This window comes from Protopterus annectens, chromosome 3.part1 (genome assembly GCF_019279795.1).
Source record: "Protopterus annectens isolate FY-2018-M chromosome 3.part1, PAN1.0, whole genome shotgun sequence".
NCBI classification, from domain to species: Eukaryota; Metazoa; Chordata; order Ceratodontiformes; family Protopteridae; genus Protopterus; species Protopterus annectens.
In genome coordinates this window covers 1,603,868,934-1,603,891,628 of record NC_056732.1, presented here as the reverse complement: position 1 = coordinate 1,603,891,628, position 22,695 = coordinate 1,603,868,934, and the positions used below count along the sequence as shown (strand labels likewise).

The window sequence follows — 22,695 nt, the reverse complement described above, 5'->3', positions numbered from 1 at the left end:
GTAAATCCTTATTTTCAGCACAATCAGGAATCAACATCCTTTTCTGTTTAAGCAATCCAATAATATGCTGCTGATACTTTAACATATGAAACTGGCAGTTTAAGGCCCTAATGGCCAAGGTTGCAGAAGTGTATACCTTCTTACCCCATCTATCCAGCGCCCTGGAGTCTTTATCAGAGGGGGTAGGATTTTTGGCAGTAGTAGCCTTAATGCCCTTGGGTCCCTGTGAAATGGTCTTAGGATCCGCAGTAGGATTTTTAAAAAGGAACTTGTGAGAGTCAGGAACCCTGTAATATCTATCAGGTTTTCTGGGAGCAGGAGGTAAAGAGTCAAGGGCCAAGCTAGATTCCAAAAAGAGATCATCAACAATGTCTAGTACAGGAGGGACAGCTGAAGGCCTGTGCTGGGGCAGGAGTAAGAATTCCTAAGCCTTTTTTAGAATCAGAGTAATCCTGGCTTTCCCAATGAAAATGCTCCCTAAGCGTATGCAAGGTTTCACCAAAAGAGAAATCCTCCGGGGGGGCGGGGGGGGGAGGGGGCAGAGGGAATAGAGTCCTCAGCATCAGAATCCTCATAGGTAGATCAGGGTAAATCCTAGTCATCAGAGGAAACAAATTTCAGAATCCTGGACAGAAGTATCATAAGCAAATTCAGTCCTAGGTCTCTTAGAGGGGGGAAGTTGGCTTCCCCAGATTAAAGTAATAAGGTCTTCAGCCATTCTTATCATTTGTTTTTTAGGCATAGAGGCCTGACCATGCGGTCTAGGCGTTGGTTTTCTAGGCATGTTTTGAGATTTAGGCCTTGAAGAAGAAGATGAACTGAGACAGAACGCCTGCAAAAAAGACCATAATTTTTGTTCTGTGTTATATAAAAGCCTACAAGTAAGACTGCTTTCTAACTGTTATTTGAAAGATGTCATCGACTTATGTAAGTTACAGTTGTGAGCTCCCATCTAAGTTGTGTAAAACTGAAGAAAGCAAACTTCTACACTTTTTGTTTAAAGCCAAGTAAAGACAGTTATGTTTCTCCTCTTGAGTCCAAAAATGACAGACTTCTATTATCATAGAAGAGTTTGCTAATGGATAATTTTCTGTACCACAAGCTCCTAGTAAGGTCATGTTGTGTTAAAGAACCGTCTTTGCTTTACTAGAATGAAGAAATATTTTGCTTATCTTTTGATTCACAACTGAATGACACTCATTCTGTAGAATTAAAAAAAAACACCTATATTATCCTGAGCTGTTTAAAATCTAGAATGATTTGTTGAAATTATGTTCTTGTGATTCAACATGTTTTGAAACAAATAGGTTTTAATGTTGTGAACAGTAGATATTTTTTGAGAGTACCCCATTTATCATTATTAAAGCCAGTTTGTGACCTGCACAACTATTCCGTCCAGTACAAGGTGAAAGCAGTTTGCAAATTACTGACAGTGAACAGAGTAAAACTGATTGTAAAGCAAGGACTGTCATCATTATAGAAACATAGGTACAAGACAAGTGTTCATAGGGACCATAAGATGTCTAGGCATATTACCTTTAAGTATCTGAGAACATGGTTGAGGTGTGACATGAATAACTTACTTCAGGATGACTTTGGTCTTGAGGAAAAAGTAGAAAATTTTCTTAAAGCTGAGCAGGAAACATGGTATGTGCTTTAGTATCTACTAGGTCCACATTCAGAGCAATGGGTTTGCACTTTCCAGTTTGAAGTACATAAAGTCTGGAACTCACTTTTTTGTAAAATGTAATGGACATTAGGATGGTATGTGGACAGCGCATTGGTGCAGCGGTAGCATTGTCGACTCACAGCAAGAGGTTCTCTGGTTTGATTATCGGCTGGAGTGCCTTCTGTGTGGACTCTGCATGTCCTCCCTGCATTCTTGTGGGTTTCCTTCGGGTGCTCCCTCATGCATCTGGAGAATTTTCTCCCTGGGCCTCCACTGAAAATTGGCTCGTTCCAAGTCGGACTTTCCCAGTTAACAAATGTTAAATAAATAAATAAAAATGTGTATCAAAATAAGGGAATCGCTGATTCTAGTAAATTGTTAAATAGCCTAGTATAAATAGTAAAAGGTAATGACTGATTCATATAGTATTCTGTAATAGCTGTCATTTGAGCCTATTTTTATTTTTGGCTTTGGTGAATGTAAGATTTTTGGGGGGGGGGGGTTCTTTTTTTATGTGAGTAAAGCATCATAGTCCAACATCAGGATATACATGAATGTCATGGGTTGTCTAACGATGATTTATTAAAATTAAAACAGTATTGTTTTAATGTCATATTGAAGACTTACTTCTCAGCTGGAGAAACAGCCTAGATGAATTTATAGTTTTTTCTTAGTTCAAACTATACCCTCCTTATTTTTAAATGGAAATATATATGATAAAAAGAAGAATCTCTGTCTGCATTAATATGTACTGAAAGAATTGTGTTGGTTCTCAGTTATATAGGACAGCATAGGGTCTATATCACGTAGTCATGTTGGTGGCTTTGAAATTGTTAATTGTCATAGTTAATGTTGGTGGCTTTAAAATTGCCCGTCCCTCTTGTACATTTGTATTTGGATACTCCTTCTGGGCCCATCTCATTTGCTCATTCAACTGAGTGCAGTGAGATCATGTTCTGATTTCAGGCACCCCTACTGTGTACAAATAGAGCATTTGGGAAGGACAACCCCTGTAGCCTCTTAATCCTGCTGTGTTGCCTCCCTCAAAAAAAAAAAAAAAAAAAAAAAAAAAAAAAAAAATATATATATATATATATATGTATATTTTATTCAGCTGCTCTTACTGTAACTGTCTTAGTTGCTCTTCTGCGTGCTATCTGTTCAGTCGCTCTTACTCTGTACTCATTACTGCTTGTCAGTAGCCTTCTAATTTACTGCCTTCTGCATTTGTTTTTTAGTCATTTGTTAATTTAATTGCATTTATTTGAACTGTATTTGCCATAGTGTTGCTACACACTCGGGTGTGCTGGCCTGTACTCCAATTTGAATTGTATTTACTGCTGTTTTAGCTGCTTTTCTGTAAAAAAAAAAAAAAAAATTCTAAGCTTGTTTCCTGCCTTTCCTGTAACTAGTTAAGTCCAGATACAAACTTGCTGTATGCAGGACTGTTGGTAAGCTTCTGAGCCCCCCAAGCCTTTCTGTGTTGGAGGGAAGCCTTCTAGCTTTTCAGTGGGAGTGGTAAGCACTAGGTAGCCTATCTACCATGGAAAGAGTGGGTTTTGGCCCTGAAATTGTAGTTCATTGGCCATTTGGGCAGTTTTTCCATCTCTTTCTACTTTCTGGTTAAAAGCCCGTTTTGCATTTGGTCCCCACCTTTCCTATAACTAGTATAGTCCAGGTACAGATTTGCTGTATACAGGACTGTTTGCAAGCTTCTGAGCCCCCCAAGCCCTTCTGTGTTGTAGAGAAGCCTTCTAGCTTATCAGTGGGAGTGGTAAGCACTAGGTAACCTATCTACCACAGGAGGAGTGGTTTCTGGCCCAGAAATTATAGTTTATTGGCCATTTGGGAAGCGTTTTTCCATCTCTTTCAACTTTCGGGTTTGAAAGCCACACTTGCGCCGGTTTCCCGCCTTTCCTATAACTAGCCTAGTCCGGTTACAGAGTTGCTGTATTCAGGATTGCTAGTAAGCTTCTGAGGCCCCCAAGCTTTTCTGTATTGGAGGGAAGCCTTCTAGCTTATCAGTGGGAGTGGTAAGCACTAGGTAGCCTATCCTCCATGGGATGAGTGAGTTTTGACCCAGAAATTGTAGTTTATTTGGCCGTTTGGGCAGTTTTCCGTCTCTTTCAACTTGCTGGCTTAAAAGCCTACATTTGTACTTGTTCCCTGCCTTTCCTGTAACTAGTCTAGTCCAGGTACAGATTTGCTGTATCCAGGACTCTTTGTAAGCTTCTGACCCCCCCCCCCCTCAAGCCTGTCTGTGTTGGAGGCAAGCCTTTTAGCTTATCAGTGGGAGTGGTAAACATTAGGCAGCCTATCTGCCACAAGAGGAGTGGTTCCTGGCCCAGAAATTGTAACTATTAGCTGTTTGGGCAGTTTTTTCCATCTCTTTCAATGTTCTGGTTTAAAAGCCACACTTGAGCTTGTTTCCCACCTTTCCTGTAACTAGCCTAGTCCAGATACAGAGCTGCTGTATCCAGGTGTTGGTAAGCGTCTGAGCCCTGCAAGCCTTTCTGTGTTGGAGGAAAGCCTTCTAGCTTATCAGTGGGAGTGGTAAGCACTAGGTAGCCTGTCTACCATGAGAGGAGAGGTTCTTGGCCCAGAAATTGTAGTTTATTGACCATTTGGACAGTTTGTCCATCTCTTTCAATTTTCTGGTTTAAAAGACCACATCTGCGCTTGTTTCCCATCTGTCCTGTAACTAACCTACTGGGTATCACTAGAAAGCCTTAAACTGATACAAGCCTTCTAGGTTAGAAGAGAGACTTTGGAGTGATTAAGTACCAGTTTTCTGTACTTTCTTGCTTTACTTAACTGTTTTCCACCTAAACGCAGATTTTCCAGCATTTGTTGTGATTTAAAAGCTTGTTTTTTTTTCACATATTGTACTTATTTAGCTGCCTGCACTTTTAAAAAAGTTGTTTTTTGTTTAAATAATTTGTTTATAGGCTACGCACTAAAGTGCGATAGCCTTTTCTGATCGTTTGTAGTCATTTAAAGCTGTTTTAAGTGTATTTTTTACTGTTTTTGCCTTATCTTTTAAAAATAAAATTCCTTGTTTCCCACCTTTCTAAGCTAGTATAGTCCAATTTTCAGGCTAGTGCTGAATTCAGGGCCGTGAAACTAGTTTCTGAGTTGCTCATACCTTACTTGGATAGAAGGAAGTTTCTCTGCTCACCTGTGAGAGAGGGGAGCTTTGAGCAACCTATCTGTCCCTGGAGGAGTGGTTCCAGCCCAGAAGTTAGTAGTTTATTGGCCATTTTGGGCTAATTTCTATCTCTTTCATTTCTCTACTATAAAAACCTCGTTTGCACTGTTTTGCGCACCGGGCAGCGCCGGTTAGCTACGGTTAAATTATTCCCGGCTCCACTAAGTCTCCTCTTCTTTTTTCCCTTGAAACTAGTCTAACTCTCAATCTAAGCACTCAAAAAGCAGCCTACAGCCCAGCACTTGCTCAGACCTAATAGCAAGCGCTAATATACCCTGACACTGACTGCCCAGCAGGGTAAGGCTCTTTAGTTACTCCTCACCAACTAAGCGACTAAGTAGCTCACCCTACTATTCAGGCATGACCAAAGGGCAGTTTCAGGTGTACTCTCCAGTCCAGCTGGTGAATCTGGGTATCCTGAGGCAATGTAACAACTGCTTCATGTACACAGACAACCCTCTCCTCCTACCACAAAACACTAACATATGGGAGAGATGCAATTATATAGCCAAACTGGAAGCTAAGCTGTCTCCACCCAAGACTGGAACAGACAGTCAAGAGGAGGAGGTTAACACTTGCACGACACCTCCAACTGCACACAGACCTACTAAACCAGCACTGGCAAAAAATACACATAAATACACAAAATCATACTCGTAGGCTTTAAATAAAAACCTGCAAAAGCATCACAGACCTCCAAAGCAGACACCCAAACAACTTGCACCTCCCGTCACAAACCAGACAACACACAAAACACAAAATCAGTGTGCCGCACAATCACAGCCCTTAAGGTGAAATAACATACCTAACACACTAGCAATAGGTGACTCTATAGTCAGGCACACTGACATCCCACTCACTAGGCTGGACAAGCAGAAAGTTACTGTTAGCTGCCTGTCGGGAGCCAGAAACTGCCACATAACACAAGCACTCAGGTCACTCCAGAACAAGTACAAATATGACTCTGTCATTGTTCATGTCGGTGTGAATGACCTGAGACTTACCTCCCTGGACTGCAGGAAAAGAGACATGGAAGAGCTCTCTGATCATGTAGCCCAGACTGGTATGACCCTGACCCTTAGTAGCATCCTGCCCACACCAAGAATGCTACCTCAGTATAAAGAAAAAATGATCAATTTCAACAATTGGCTAAGCTTCTGGTGTCATTGAAAGGAGATCCAGTGTTTGCCAGCCTGGGACGACATGCTCGACAAGCCGTATTGCTTCACAAGAGATGGCTTGCACCTGTCACCCCTAGGCTTTCGAATACTGGCCAAGGCTATTGCTGCCCCATAGTGCCTTTTTTAAGCAAGGCTCAAAAGTCAAACCCACCTCCATAAACAGCACAATTAACAAAAAGCTAAGGGTTATGCTACTCAACGCCAGGAGTTTAAATCTCAAAATGCACGTGCTTGAAGCACTCCTCAGTATGGAGAACATCGACATCTGTGCAGTGACTGAAACCTGGTTCAAGGCTCCAGAGAGCACCCCAGCACTACCAGGCTACAACTCATACCACACATTTTTGCCACAGAACATGGATCGAAACACAAAAGGAGGGGGTGTATCCATATTCATCAAGGATACTTACACCTCTAGGTTAGTTGTACAGCATAATACCTCTGAGATCATCCATGTGCAGCTAACGTCGGGCAAATCTGCAATGCAAATTGTGGACTGCTACAGATCACCCTCCATGACCCAGGACCACCACTCCACCTTTCTGGAGACACTGGAAAACATGAAGGTCCTACCGAACACCCTAAATTTGGGCGATTTCAATTACCCTACCATTCACTGGGAAAACTACTCGAGTACAAAATCTCAGGCCCAGCGCTTCCTGGAATTCATCAACTCAAATGCCCTTGATCAGCTGGTAAACTTCCCTACCAGAGGTGAAAACATATTGGATCTGGTCATCACCAACATGGGTGACAGGTGTTCCACACTGGAGATCAACCCGTCACTGGTTAGATCAGACCATACACTAATCACTCTGGATGTCCACACCTCACCACCACCCCCAACTAAGGAAACCACAGTAAAAAACTTTTCTAAAGCAAACGTCACCTTACTTAAGACAGAGGTGGTAAGTTTCACAGCTGCCACGCTAAAGGATAATGCTGCCCAAAATGCAGAAACCTTTACAAATGCACTCTATGAGCACCTACAATGATGCATGGATCGTGCTATCCCTAGCAAAACCAAGACTCACTCCCCTAAGAGAAGGAACCAGTTTGGTGGATCCCTGCCATAAACAGGCTATACAATAGAAGGAGGAAACTAGTTCAGAAAAAAAGCAAATCCCAAGAAGGAAAGACATCCCTGATCAGTATCAGTAAGAAACTAAGGTCCCTCATAAAATCGTCCAAGGCTAACTTTGAAAGAAAAATAGCCAAGGATTCAAAAGATAACCACAAAGCCTTCTTGAGCTATGTTAAGAATCTAAATGGCAACTCACAGATATGCACTGAACTAGTGCAAAATAGCACAAAATATACTGAACCTACTGATATTGCCAACATCCTGGCAGACAGATTCAGTGCAAATGTCACCCCCCTCTCACCTCCAAAAGGGCCCACAACAATACCAGAAAAGTGTAATGCCCCAAAAATCACAAACACGCAGGTGAAAATAGCCCTTTCAAAAACCAAAAACACAGCGTCAATGGGCCCAGATGGTGTCCCAGACTGCATCTTGCACAAACTACAGAATGAACTAACTCCCCCACCTAAGCAGACTGTTCAACCTCAGCCTCTCCACAGGCTATGTGCCCATAGAATGGCAGACAGCAATGGTTATTCCTCTCCACAAAGGAGGGGCCACAACTGACCCTGGTAACTATCACCCCATAAGCCTGACTACCCTGGTCTGCAAGGCTATGATGCGTATCATCATGGAACTCATTAACAAATACATTGGAAACCTCCAAACACTTGACCCGACCCAGTTCGTCTTTGTTAAGGGCAGATCATGCCTACTAAATCTGGTTGACTTCTTTGAGACACTCACCAAGGCTATAGATGAGGGAAAGGTGGTTCACACAGCCTACCTTGGCCTCACCAAGGCTTTTGACACCATTCCCCACTCAGGTATTACAGAAAAACTCACCAGCCTGAATATAAACCCCTACGTCATGAGATGGGTTGCTAACTGGCTTACAGACAGAACTCACACGGCAAGAATAGTAGGCTCCAGGTCCGACTCTAAACCAGTCACAAATGGTGTCCCGCAAGGCTCGGTCCTGGGACCCCTACTGTTCAGCATATACTTCTCAGAAGTACAGGAAAACACAGGAGGACTATGGATAAAGTTCACCGATGACTGCAAACTGGGAGCCATAATTAACTCTCTGGCTGACACGGACATCCTCCAAAAGGGCCTTACTGAGACGGACTCCTGGTGTCAAAGTCATGGCCTCAAGCTAAATGCCAAAAAATGCATAGTCATCCCATTTGGGAAAAACAAAACACCCACAAATTACCACATAAGTGGCAGCCCTCTTAATACAGAAGAGGTAATAAGAGATCTGGGGACCCAGGTAGATAGTAATCTCTCCTTTAACAATCATATTGCCAAAGTAGTTAGGAAATCCTTCTATATGGCCCATCTAATTACTAAAGGGTTCACATCTAGAAATAAAGAGGTTATAGTGCCCCTCTACTCGTCACTAATTAGACCCATCAGAGAGTACAATGCCCCATTTGGGATGTACGTCACAAGACACTTCCAACAGCTGGAAAGACCACAAAAGTACCTCACCAAGAGGATTACTGGCCTCAAACATATGTCCTATTCAGCCTGACTGAAAAAACTCCGGCTGTACTCAGTGGCATATCACTTACTCAGAGGTGATCTCTGCCTGACTTACAAAGCCATGTCCAACTCAGAATTGATGGACATGCTCCACCTAAAGAAGTCCAAGTCACTGCGAGCCAAACTACATTAGGCAGAGCCCCTCAATAACACTCTTCAAGAGAAACCTTGACGAGTGGATGGGTAACAGAAAATATACCCCTGGGATCACTTCACTGGCTCTGATTGACAGAGGATCAGTTAATTAATCAATGGGGCAGTGAAAGCCGAACACTCTGGCTAGGCTTATAAATGCCCTCGGGCAGATAGCCTAGTACCTACATATGAACCTATGAACCTATAGTTGAACTGTCATAAGTTCGACTATGTAAATATCGAACCCGGAAGTTCGAAATGCAAGAAATTCGAAGACACAGAACAGTGATTATTTTCCCAGGGGAAAAAAATGCTGTTCGGGTACAAAATGGAAAAAAAAAACGAACACTTCAAACTCTTCCTAATGAAGCCCAACACTCACGCCATCGTGGGAGGCTGTGCCCCCCACCCCCCTACTTAAAAATACCAACTCCGAGATCACACCACAGTGGAGGAAATAGCAAAGCCTCGGAAATGGGCCTAATGGTTAAGGTATTTCCCTTAAAAACACAAGGTGCAGGGTTTGAATCTCACAAGAAATAACTGGCTAAGCTTAAAATGGCTTGCAAGGGCAGTTAGCTTAGTACTAATCTATGCACCTATGACCCAATTTTTTTTTGTGGTAAAAAATGTTGTGTTCCGTGTCTTCGGTATTTTGAGATTTTGAACTTCCCAGTTCGAAGTTTCGGTGTTCGGACAATTCTGCATTTGAACTAATAATATAGACCCGACAGCAACAGCTAATTACCTATTAAACTTTGAAACCAGTTACTCTATTATGTGAAGCAAAATAGATGCAGGGGCAATTGTTAATGGTGGTGTGCAACAAAAGCAATAATGACACTTTAAAACAGGTTGTCAGATACCATCTCAGTATTTGTAGAAATAGGCTACAGAAGTCACTGTTTGGATAGACAAGTTATTAATATGCAAGATGAAATTATTTTTATGAAAGTTACCCTCTGCATGAAAAGTGGATACAAAAAATGTCTCATTGTTGTAGGAGTCAATGGAAAGCCCAAAATGATCCGTATGCTCCCATTTTATTACTAAGTGGTTCACGGTTTTGTACCAACAAGTTGGAAGAGTTTAAACCCATCTTTTTCAAAAGTAGCCTGTAAATGAGCTTGTTTTTGGGACTTGGGTAGAAAAAGGAGCACCTGAAAATATTCCATGCAGGCATTGGGAGAGCATGAAAAATTCCTCACAGGTTGTGACCACAGCTGTAGATGGGATTATATCGTGATTTGTCAAAAAAGTTGACTTCTCTTTATATAGGATGAATTGTAAGAAGGTTGTAGTTATGGGGACCATTAAATGCTTTTGGTTTAGCTCTAGCTCATATATTAATACAACAGTGACATTTGTGGATCCAGAATCTATAACGAAAATACATTTTGAGATTGGAGCTCATATCATTCAAAAGGACGTGTATCTGACCAACTGTACTTGCACCACAGTGTTATATAGGACAGAAACATCAATGAATAACAGGGCATATAAGAGAAATAAGAAAAATAATTATCTCAATGATTCAGAGAAACAGCAATGTAGCACATGCTAAATGCACTTTCAAATTTCAGATCGTAGAAATTATTCATAAATGTCCATTTGGAGGAAACTGTACTAAATAGTTTTTATTCTGGAAAATTTTGTGTAAGAGATAATAGAATACAACAAAAGGGAAAGGGATAAATATTGTCTTCTCTATTAAACTGGTTTGGAAAAGAGGTCATTAGTCAAATTTTAATGTGTGACTCCTGTTTATTGACTTAGTTCTGTCTTGTTATTCAATTTCTCTAAGATATTTGCAGTTTTGTGGCTTGAAAAAGGATGTGATGCATAGAGTAATTAAATGTCATTCTGATTCTGTGGAGCTGCCAGTTTTTTATTGTTTTTCTATTTCACTTTTATATTTTAATTTTTTGGGTTTTATTTATTAGCATCAATGTTTTGGTCCTATAACAATTTTTTTTTCTCCACAGGCTGCAACCACCCTGTTCCCCAAACTGGATTCTCTCCAAATATGTACTGCATCTTTGTACACTGTAAAGGAAAATTACAAACAGAAGGGGAAAGACATATCCTTGGCTATGCCACAAACAATTTATTCAACATAAAAAGTAAGAATGCAGCTACAACTTTTGCTTTGAAAATGTATGGCCGAGTTACATGCACAGTGGCCCTAGCTCCCTTAACAGCTGTAGGACCTCCCAAAAGAAATTTCAGGGAACGTGGACATATGCATTCTCCAAATGAATATAACACATGTAGGATGTACTAATGACTCCTCAAATATCCACACATGGGCACCATTTCACAGCCAGCATGGAATCTGAACTGCTTCTAGAGAATCAGAGGCTTAGATATTAGGTAAAATCTCCTTTACAGCATCCTGGCCCAGCCTTTTCAAAGGAACAGAGGACTATCATTCCTATATATGAGGAACACACTCTCCTATCTCCTTTGTCATTAGTGATCTGAATGTCCCAGTATAGACATAAAAAAAGCAAACGGTCAGGGGCATTCTGAAGCCATATACCTGAAATACTTCTGGTAATGTTGTTAAAGGATAATTTGCATATATTCCATGGGCCTCCACAACAGGAAGCTTAAGGTATTACTCAGTGAAGACTCTAGTTTGGCTGGGTCTTTCTTCTATATTTCCTTTCTTTCTGAGCAGGGGATCACCTTCCTAATTTTCCATTAGAGTTTTTTCCCCATCATTTACACATATTGAAAAAGTGTGCTAACTGTAACACCGCAATCACTGCACAATATGAAACCAACTTAACTGGATGCCTGTAGAAAACAAAATTAAGTAAATTTGCCATTCTTTGTTCACAAGTTAATATTCAAATCACTTGGCCAGGTTTTGCCATCATGTTAATCTGGCATATTACAAGTTCACAACTTAGGTCATCAAAATAAAACCTATACAGTACATGAATTAAACACCAACTAGGAGATAAGGCACCCACATTTTCCAGTCAACATAATAGAAATACTCCACCAAATATGCTCACCAATCTACTTAGCAGCCTTCAAATCACCATGTATGACTTCCAATAAAAGCCTGCGCTACCTGCATTAGCTTATATTTCCTAAAGATCCTCAACACTTTCTTGCACTTTCAGCTAGAATGCAGAGTTTATCCTAGTGAATCCAAACAATGCATACACTACTATTCTTTGTGTTTATTTCCCCATTCAAACAATCCCATCAATCTTTTTTGCTTATCCTCCTTCCCTGTATCTGTTCTACCTATACCTTCCCTCTCTTATCTCTACTGCGCCTTCCATTTCCTCTTAGCCATATTTCCTTTGTCATCTACCATTCTCTTTCTATCAACCCTCCCTTTCCTCATCCCTTACCTTCTCTTTCTATCAAGCCTCCCTTGACATCTCTTCACTCTTAACTAATCTTCTCCTTTTTTATTACAGTTTCCTAACAGGAATTTTTATGACCCTCTACTCCCTCCCTCTGAGAACACTGGACTGAAAACCTGCCTTCTTGGCAAAAAGTCAAAGAAAAACTATAAACTCCTATCCAATAAAGGATACACAGCTGCAACTCACAAAAGTATAAACTCCTACTTGACTCTACATATGTCTTCCAAATATTCCACCCTAACACAAAGTTGTTAACTTGTCTTAGATAAAATAATAAAAAAAATAATAGAAACCTAAGGAACCAATAGAGTAATATAGCTTCATCCAGACATTGGTGAACACATTAACCTCAGTCACCTACCCCCAGTCTTAGCTTTTTTCTCTTGTAGATACCCCATCCCAATGGTTTCTCCCTACACTTCTTACTGTTAGGGTTTTCTAAATTACCACTGTTTCTCTCAACACTCTTTACTGATAAGGTTTACTCCATTTCCACTGTTAACTCCCCTCAGGATAATCGCCTCTCTAACTGCTTTACTCTTCTTTATTACCTTCTCTTTTAAGGCTCACTGATAGTTTCTCTAACTGAGCAATCCACTGATCTTGGCTCTTCCGCTACGCTCAAGCTTACTCCATTCCCCTACCCTACCCCATTCCCACCCACTTCTGCTTTCCTTACATTTATAGCCAGGGGTGGCCCGTGCTATTGGACTGCTGGACTGCAGCCTCCTCAACTTGAAAGTAAAAAAATAAAAAGAAATAAATAGAAAATAAAAAATTTAAAAATTCGTGCATGCGCACTAGTCCGGACTGCTGCTGAGACAGTCTGGAGCATGCACAGATTGTCTCAGCAGCAGTCCTGATTGGGAAACATGGACAACAGCGCTCCCAGAAGTCTATGCAGTTTTAAACTGCATTGACTGTTCTGGGAAAATGTATCGGGGTCAGACTGCAATGTCAGCAGTCAGGGATTTAGGATCTCGTGATGGGCAGGGTCTGCAATGGAGTCTCATCGGGAGAAGATCTCGCGATGGGCAGGGTCAGAGTTGCGCAGGTTTTTGGATAGGGATCGGATGTTGGACAGGATTTACTTTGGAGTTATGGATGGGATGTACTTCAGGTAAGTGTGTGTGTGAGTTATGGATGGGATGTACTTCAGGTAAGTGTGTGTGTGAGTTATGGACGGGATGTACTTCAGGTAAGTGTGTGTGTGAGTTATGGACGGGATGTACTTCAGGTAAGTGTGTGTGTGAGTTATGGACGGGATGTACTTCAGGTAAGTGTGTGTGTGAGTTATGGATGGGATGTACTTCAGGTAAGTGTGTGTGTGTGAGTTATGGACAGGATGTACTTCCGGTAAGTGTGAGTTATGGATGGGATGTACTTCAGGTAAGTGTGTGTGTGAGTTATGGACAGGATGTACTTCAGGTAAGTGTGAGTTATGGATGGGATGTACTTCAGGTAGGTGTGTGTGAGTTATGGACGGGATGTACTTCAGGTAAGTGTGTGTGTGAGTTATGGACGGGATGTACTTCAGGTAAGTGTGTGTGTGAGTTATGGATGGGATGTACTTCAGGTAAGTGTGTGTGTGAGTTATGGACGGAATGTACTTCAGGTAAGTGTGTGTGTGTGAGTTATGGACAGGATGTACTTCAGGTAAGTGTGTGTGTGAGTTATGGACGGGATGTACTTCAGGTAAGTGTGTGTGTGAGTTATGGACGGAATGTACTTCAGATAAGTGTGTGTGTGAGTTATGGACGGGATGTACTTCAGGTAAGTGTGAGTTATGGACGGGATGTACTTCAGGTAAGTGTGAGTTAGGGATGGGATGTACTTCAGGTAAGTGTGTGTCGGAGTTATGGACAGGATGTACTTCAGGTAAGTGTGAGTTATGGACGGGATGTACTTCAGGTAAGTGTGTGTGTGGGTTATGGACGGGATGTACTTCAGGTAAGTGTGTGCGTGAGTTATGGACGGGATGTACTTCAGGTAAGTGTGTGTGTGAGTTATGGACGGGATGTACTTCAGGTAAGTGTGTGTGTGAGTTATGGACGGGATGTACTTCAGGTAAGTGTGTGTGTGTGAGTTATGGATGGGATGTACTTCAGGTAAGTGTGTGTGTGAGTTATGGACAGGATGTACTTCAGGTAAGTGTGTGTGTGAGTTATGGACGGGATGTACTTCAGGTGTGTGTGTGAGTTATGGACGGGTTGTACTTCAGGTGTGTGTGTGTGTGTGTGTGTGTGTGTGTGTGTGTGTGTGTGTGTGTGTGTGTGTGTGTCTGTGAAAATGCCCCAGTTGCAATATACTGGTGGTTAGACTCATGGTGATGTGGTAGGGAATACCTCAGGCTTGAACCCTGTACCTTGTATGTAGGTGTTAAAGACCTGAAATCCCTACCCACCACCATTTGTAAAAAAAATTGCAGATTTTTGCCTCATATTTGATCTGATCTATTCCTCATAATATCTGTAGTTTTTAAATATTGCAATGCTTTAAATTTGATGGTGCAGTGGTAGCATTGTTGCCTCACAGCTGCAGGTTCTTGGGTTTGATTCTTGGCTGGGGTGCCTTCTTTGTGTGGGGCGGTCTGTATCTTCTCCCTGTGTTTGTGTGGGTTTGCTTTTGTGTCCTCCCATGTTACAAAGACATGTCTGAATTATTTCTTCCTGGGCCTCTGCTGAGAATTGTTTTTTTTTGTTCCAAGTCATACTGTCCTGATTAACAAATTGACAGGCATTTGAATTTCAGACTTCAGGTTTCTGAATGTTTACTTCCTTACATATTTGATGGTGCAGTGGCAGTATTGTTGCCTCACAGCTATAGTTTTTTCTGGTTGGATTCTTGGCTGGGGTGCCTTCTGTGTGGAGTCTGCATCTTATCCCTGTGTTTATGTGAATTTGTTCTGGTGTCCTGCCATTTTACAAAGACATGTGTCTACAGTATTTCTCCCTGGGCCTCAGCTGAAAATTGTTTTTGTTCCGTCAGAAGTAATATTGACAGGCATTTGAATTTCAGACTTAATTTCTTCAGAAAATACATAGTAAAACAACTTTTTATTCTAGCAATAAATATATAGTAACACAACCTTTTATTATAGCAATTTTGTAAGTTTATAAGATGACTATTTGAAATTTGTCCTTATTTTTGGGACTGTAATACCCTGTTATTGGCTTTGTCCAGGTTTTTGTGCTAAGGTTGACAGCTATGGCAAGAAATGAATTCACTGAATATGTTTGAGGGCTGTATTCCCTCATTACTGGGTTTGTCCAGGTGTTTTGTGCTAAGAGGTTGACAGCTATGGTGAGAACTGAATTCATTAAATGATAGCCATTTAAGTTTCAGTCTTCCTCTCTTTCACAAAGCTGCTGATTTAGTGTAGTGGTATGTTGCTCTTGACTGTTTTGCACAGTGACCTTGTCTGTAAAATGTACGGTGGTAACACAGCATTTTTCTTTCACAAAGCAAGTGATTTGGCATAGTGGTATGTTGTTCTGACTCTTTTGCACAGGGACCTTGGCAGTAAAATGTATGGTGGTAACACAACATTTTATTCTAGCAGCTTTCCAAGATTATACAAGCAATGTTTAATGTGTCCCTGGTTTTTGCCCTTTTGACCCACCCCAATAAATTCGGCTTTTTCCAGACTTCTTGTGCTGCGAAGTTGAGATGCAGTTGAGTATTACGTAGATTTTACAAGGAGCTGAGAGCAGCAGGGGAAGAGAAGTTTAGTGCTGATTATGGTAAGTTGGCTCACATTGCTAATAGCACAACAGGTTGTGTACTTGCTTTTGATGCAGAAGGTTGTTGGTTCTACTCCCATAAGGGGTGAATGCTGCCGTACTGAAAGTTAAGATACTAACTATAAGCCTGTTATCAGTTTGCCATCCATTTCCTATTGCAATATTACTAGCTTATTTTTAATGTCATTTAGGCAATTTATTCCTCAGGGGCATCAGACACTTTATTTTTCGATGAAGCCATGAAATATAAAGGTGATTGCTAGCAGCAATCTCTTCATTACAGATTTATTTAACGTGGAATTATTTAGATGACTTTTTTACTACTTCAGAGATTGTGCATATTTACTGATAATGGTGGACTGTAGAATTGTGCATATTTACTGATAATAGTGGACTGTAGAAGTTTGAGTAGACTTTTATGATGGAAATGTTCTGAATTGGGCAGTTTTGTTTCATTGTTTACTGGAAAAATGTTCAAAGCTATAGGAAGGTGTATCAAAGAGCACATGTATGTTTCATATGCAAGGGGCCTATGATTTGAAAACAGCCCAGAATTAATTTGTATCTGCCACGGATAAAATGTATTTTCTTTGAATGTGGGTTTTAATGTTGTTTCAATGAATGTAAGTTTCAAGGGCAGAGAAGTTTTAATGCCAAGTTTGTTTAGCAGATGTCTTAGTGTTTATGCTGTAAAATGAAAATAAAACTTTCAAATGAAGTTCAAATCATCATAGAAGTAAATCAGTATGCACATTAGTGTTTATGGTAAATGGAGCGAAATAGCAAAGTAATGGATCATTGGAATGGCTGCAGGGGGAGGCTAAATTCGACCATGGTTTTGTGAAGGGGAAGGGTGGCAAACTTAGACAGCCCCAGCTGAACTATACCTCCCAGCTGTCCAGATTTTCAAAGAATGAATAGATTTTTTGCTTCTGAACTATACCTCCCAACTGTCCAGATTTTCAAAGAATGAATAGATTTTTTGCTACTTATTTTTGGTTTGTTCCTCATAAAATTTGTGGTTTTCTGGCAAATCATTTAGAAATTAAGTCACTAAATAATGACACACTAGTTTCAGACTTTATAACCTTCAGAAAAATGCATGCTAAAGTAAGACCTGTTCTATCAACTGTCCCAGTTTATACAAGAGCAATTTTTAGTACTGTTTATAAGTTCCCCCAATATATTTGGCCGTGTCCAGATTTATTGCATTAACAGGTTGAGAGATACATGCAAATAAATTGCTTTATAGAATTAGGCATAGCCAAACCTCTCAACTGTCCCTGATTTTGGCTCAAAATGTTGCTCTTCCCCTAATGATCCCTCCGCAAAATAGCAATTTTGGAAGAAAACATGGAGGGTTGATAATTAAGAAATAACTGTAATAATCAGATTACTTTTATTTCAGAAATACATGTAGATTATTTTATTTTGTCAGCTGATCAAGTTAGCAGTACTAATATTAGTGTCCCTTCTTTGACAGGTTCCCAGCTGTATTGTGTTGCTATTTTATATTTTTACATCACATTTTTGGTCCATTTTTCATAAAATTGTGTTTTTTTGGCAAATTAGTGACAAATAATTAAAGACTGAAGTTAGAAAATAATGACAGACATTTGAGTTTCAGATTTCATACCATTCAGAAAATTTATACTAATGCAAGACCTCTATTAGCTTTCTAAGTTTATAAGAGCAATATTTAAAAAATTGCCCTTATTTTTGGGCCTCTGTCCCATTTCTTTGTATGGCTTTGTCCAGATTTCTTGCTCTGAGGTTGAGAGGTATGAGAAATGTGTCAGGGCCATCACAAGTCAGCCAGAGACATTTCAAACTGTGACATACTTGTTGCACCCCACTCCCCCATGTAGTGACTCTGGATGTGTTGAAGCAAGGCAAGGACTAGTTATGCAGTGTAAATGTGCAGAGAATCCCACCCATCCAAGGTAGACAGAAGTACCAGAGTGGCTTTTCATCTGTCCTTGATTTTTACAGAATGGTCTGGTTTCTGTCATATTTTTTGTATTGTTGATTTATGCTTATTACTCAAAGTGCATGTTGCTCTGTGTTTAAGTAACAATACTTTAATGACCATCAGGTAAGCTTGGCTGAGATTGCAAGATGCAAGTAAGCTTTAATAAGCATACTGTTAAAGAATTGCCAACATTGAAAGCCTTTCTGTAGCCATGTAGAAAATACTTAACTAGATAATGTATAAGCCTGGTTATTGAAATGCATATGCCAGTATTTGTAAAAAAGGACAGAATTACATTAAGAGTCTCATTACACTTGGAGACTTCCAGTCATCTCTGCAGGCTTTACCCATAAACCGAATGCCGATCGCGTGGTCCATAACCTGTACAGTAATCCTTTTAAGCAATGTATCTTGAGCTTATTTCTTGTTTGCTTTTCATTTTTTACTTTGATCATGTTTTCCCCACGAAACAAGTAGATGTCAGGCAGCAGGTCTTTTTTTGGATAAGGAACATTTTTACAAGTGGGGGCATCAGAGATTTCTACTTTCAGCATGTTACTTGTTACTTTAATAAAGCTGAATATATATTATAATTAGAACTGCAGTGCAAGAAGTGGTTTGAGTTGAGTACTGCTTGTTTTTCTTATACTTGATTTTGACTGGCATTCCATTAATGTATTTTAAAAAAAAGTAATTTATTTTTTCATGCCTCACAATCTTTTTTGTTTCCATCTAGATATTAAGCTGTCATGCAGCCAATGCATTGAAATACTTTTATTCTTCTACAATTCATTTTGTCTTGATTGGACTCTCATAATGACGGTTTGGCACCCAGTGCAGTATATTTAGTTTTTGTGGTTTGCTACTACAGGTGTGTGTGTGTGTGTGTGTGTGTGTGTGTGTGTGTGTGTGTGGTAGGGAATACATCAGGCTTGAACCCTGCACCTTGTATACAGGTGTTAAAGACCTGAATTCCCTACCCACCACCATTTGTAAAAAAAAAATGCAGATTTTTGCCTCATATTTGATCTGATCTGTTCCTCATAATATCTGTGGTTTGTAAATGTTGCAATGCTTGATATTTGATGGTGCAATGGTATCATTGTTGCCTCACAGCTGCAGGTTCTCAGGTTGGGTGCCTTCTTTGTGGTGTCTGTATCTTCTCCCTGTGTTTGTGTGGGTTTGCTTTTGTGTCCTCCCATATTACAAAGACATGTCTGCATTATTTCTTCCTGGGCCTCTGCTGAAATTTTTTTTTTGTTCCAAGTCAGACTGTCCTGATTAACAAATGTTAAATAAAATTGACAGACATTTGAATTTCAGACTTCAGGTTTCTGAATGTTTAATTCCTTGCATATTTGATGGTGCAGTGGTAGTATTGTTACCTCACAGCTATAGGTTTTCTGGTTTGATTCTTGGCTGGGGTGCCTTCTGTGTGGAGTCTGCATCTCCTCCATGTGTTTGTGTGGATTTGCTCTGGTGCCCTGTCATTTTACAAAGACGTGTCTGCAGTATTAATCCCTGGGTCTCTGCTGAAAATTGTTTTTGTTCTGTCAGCAGTAAAATTGACAGGGATTTGAATTTCAGACTTCATGTTCTTCAGAAAATACATAGTAACACAACCGTAACACAACCTTTTATTCTAGCAATTTTCTAAGTTTATAAGATGAATATTTGAAATTTGTCCCTATTTTTGGGACTGTATTCCCCCATTATTGGCTTCGTCCAGGTTTGTTTTGCTAAGGTTGACAGCTATGGCAAGAACTGAATTCACTGAATATGTTTGAGGGCTGTATTCCCTCATTACTGGGTTTGTCCAGGTGTTTTGTTCTAAGAGGTTGACAGCTATGGTGAGAACTGAATTCACTAAATGATAGCCATTTAAGTTTCAGTCTTCCTCTCTTTTACAAAGCAGCTGATTTGGCATAGTGGTATGTTGCTCTGACTGTTTTGCTCAGGGACCTTGGCAGTAAAATGTATGGTGGTAACACAGCATTTTATTCTAGCAACTTTCCAAGATTATACAAGAAATGTTTAATGTGTCCCTGGTTTTTGGGCTTTTGACCCCCCTCCCCAATACATTTTGGCTTTTTCCAGTTTTCTTGTGCTGCGAAGTTGAGATGCAGTTGAGTATTGAATAGATTTTACAAGGAGCTGAGAGCTGCAGGGGAACAGAAGTTTAGTGTTGCTTAAGTGAAGCTGGTTTACCTTGTTAATAGCACAACAGGTTGTGTACTTGCTTTTGATGCAGAAGGCTGTGGGTTCTACTCCCACAAGGGCTGGATGCTGCCATACTGAGAATGTTCTCCTTGGTGAAGATACTAACTATGAGTCTGTTATCAGTTTGCCATCCATTTCCTCTTGCAATATTACTAGCTTATCATTTTTTAATGTAATATAGGCAATTTATTCCAGAGGGGCAACAGACACTTTATTTTTCAATGAAACCATGAAATATAAAGGTGTTTGCTAGCAGCAACCTCTTCATTAGTTACAGATTTATTTAATGTGGAATTATTTAGATGACTTTTACTTCTTCAGAGATTGTGCATATTTACTGATAATGGATTGTAGAATTGTGCATATTTACTGATAATGGACTGTAGAATTGTGCATATTTACTGATAATGGTGGACTGTAGAATTGTGCATATTTATTAATAATGGACTGTAGAATTGTGCATATTTACTAATAATGGTGGACTGTGGAAGTCTGAGTAGACTTTTATGATAAATGTTCTGAACTGGGCAGTTTTGCCATTATGGGTGCATGCGTTTTGTTTCATTGCTTACTGGAAAAATGTTCAAAACAAAGTTAAAATGCCCTGTAACAACTGTACTGTATTGTACAAGGAATATAATTTAGTACAATGAGGAAGGTGTATCAAAGAGCACATGTATGTTTCATATGCAAGGGGCCTATGATTTGAAAACAGCCGAAAATTAATCTTTATCTGCCACTGGCAAAATGTATTTTCTTTGAATGTGGGTTTCAATGCTGTTTCAATGAATGTGAGTTTCAAGGGCAGAGAAGTTTTAATGCTAAGTTTTCATTGTGAGACTGCATTGCTTTGTTTAGCAGATGACTTAGTGTTTGTGCTGTAAAATACAAAATAAAACTTTCAAATGAAGTCCAACTCATCATAGAGGTAAAGCAGTATGCACATCAGTGTTTATGGTAAATGGAGTGAAATAGCCAAGTAATGGTTCATTGGAATGGCTGCAGAGGCTCCATTCAACCATGATTTTGTCAGGGGTGAAGGACAGCAAACTCAGACAGGCCCAGCTGAACTATACCTCCCAACTGTCCAGATTTTCAAAGAATGAATAGATTTTTGCTTCTTAGTTTTGGTTTGTTCTTCATAAAATTTGTAGTTTTCTGGCAAATCATTTAGGAATTGAGTCACTAAATAATGATACACTGAGTTTCAGACTTCATAACCTTCAGAAAAATGTATGTTAAAGTAAGAGCTGTTCTATCAACTGTCTCAATTAATACAAGAGCAATTTTTAGTACTGTTGTTCCCCCAATATATTTGGCCTTGTTCAGATTTACTGCTTTAACAGGTTGAGAAGTACATGCAAATAAATTGCTTTATAGAATTAGGCATAACCAACCTCTCAACTGTCCCCGATTTTGGCTCAAAATGTTGCTCTTCCCCCTAATAATCCCACCACAAAATAGCAATTTTGGAAGAAAACATGGAGGGTTTACAATTAAGAAATAACTGTAATAATCAAAGTTATAGATTACTTGAAATGCATGTAGATTATTTTATTTTGTCAGCTGATCAAGTAAGCAGTACTAATATTAAAGTGTCCCTTCTTTGACAGGTTCCCAGCTGTATTGTGTGGCTATTTTATATTTTTGCATCACATGTTTGGTCCATTTTTCATAAAATTGTGTTTTTTGGCAAATTAGTGACAAATCACTAAAGACTGAAGTTAGAAAATGACAGACATTTGAGTTTCAGATTTTATACCCTTCAGAAAATTCATACTAATGCAAGACCTATTCTATTATCTTTCTAAGTTTATTAGAGCAATATTTAAAAATTGTCCTTATTTTTGGGCCTTTGTCCCACTTCTGTGTATGGCTTTGTCCAGATTTCTTGCTCTGAGGTTGAGAGGTATGACAAATGTGTCAGGGCCATCACAGTCAGCCAGAGACATTTCAAATTGTGACATACTTGTTGCACCCCACTCCCCCCATGTAGTGACTCTGGATATGTCCAAGCAAGGCAAGGAGTAGTTATGCAGTGTAAATATGCAGTGTGTCCCCCCCATCCAAGGTAGACACAAGTACTACAGTGGCTTTTCATCTGTCCTTGATTTTGCAGAATGGTCTGGTTTCTGTCATATTTTTGTACGGTTGATTTATGCTTATTACTCAGATTTATGCTTATTACTCAAAGTGCCTGTTGCTCTGTGTTTAAGTAGCAATGCTTTAATGACCATAAGGTAAGCTTGTCTGAGATCGTAAGATGCATGTAAGCTTTAATAAGCATACTGTTAAAGAATTGCCAACATTGAAAGCCTTTCTGTTGTTGCCATGCAGAGAATACTTGACTAGATAATGTATAAGCCTTGGGTATTAAAGGACAGGATTCCATTATTTTAAAAAGCTCATTACACTTGTTGGAGACTTCCAGTCATCTCTACAGACTTTACCCATAAACTAAACAGAATGCCAATCATGTGTGGTCCATAACCTGTACAGTAATCCTTTAAGCAATGTATCTTGAGCTTGTTTCTTGTTTG

At 39.8% G+C, this 22,695-nt stretch overlaps 1 protein-coding gene across 6 annotated transcripts in view; it reads right to left on the bottom strand.

Moving 5' to 3' along the window:
• The window catches only part of CDK6 (cyclin dependent kinase 6), a 1,418,406-nt gene that overhangs the window by 249,431 nt on the left and 1,146,280 nt on the right, over window positions 1-22,695 (bottom strand). The window lies entirely within an intron of this gene.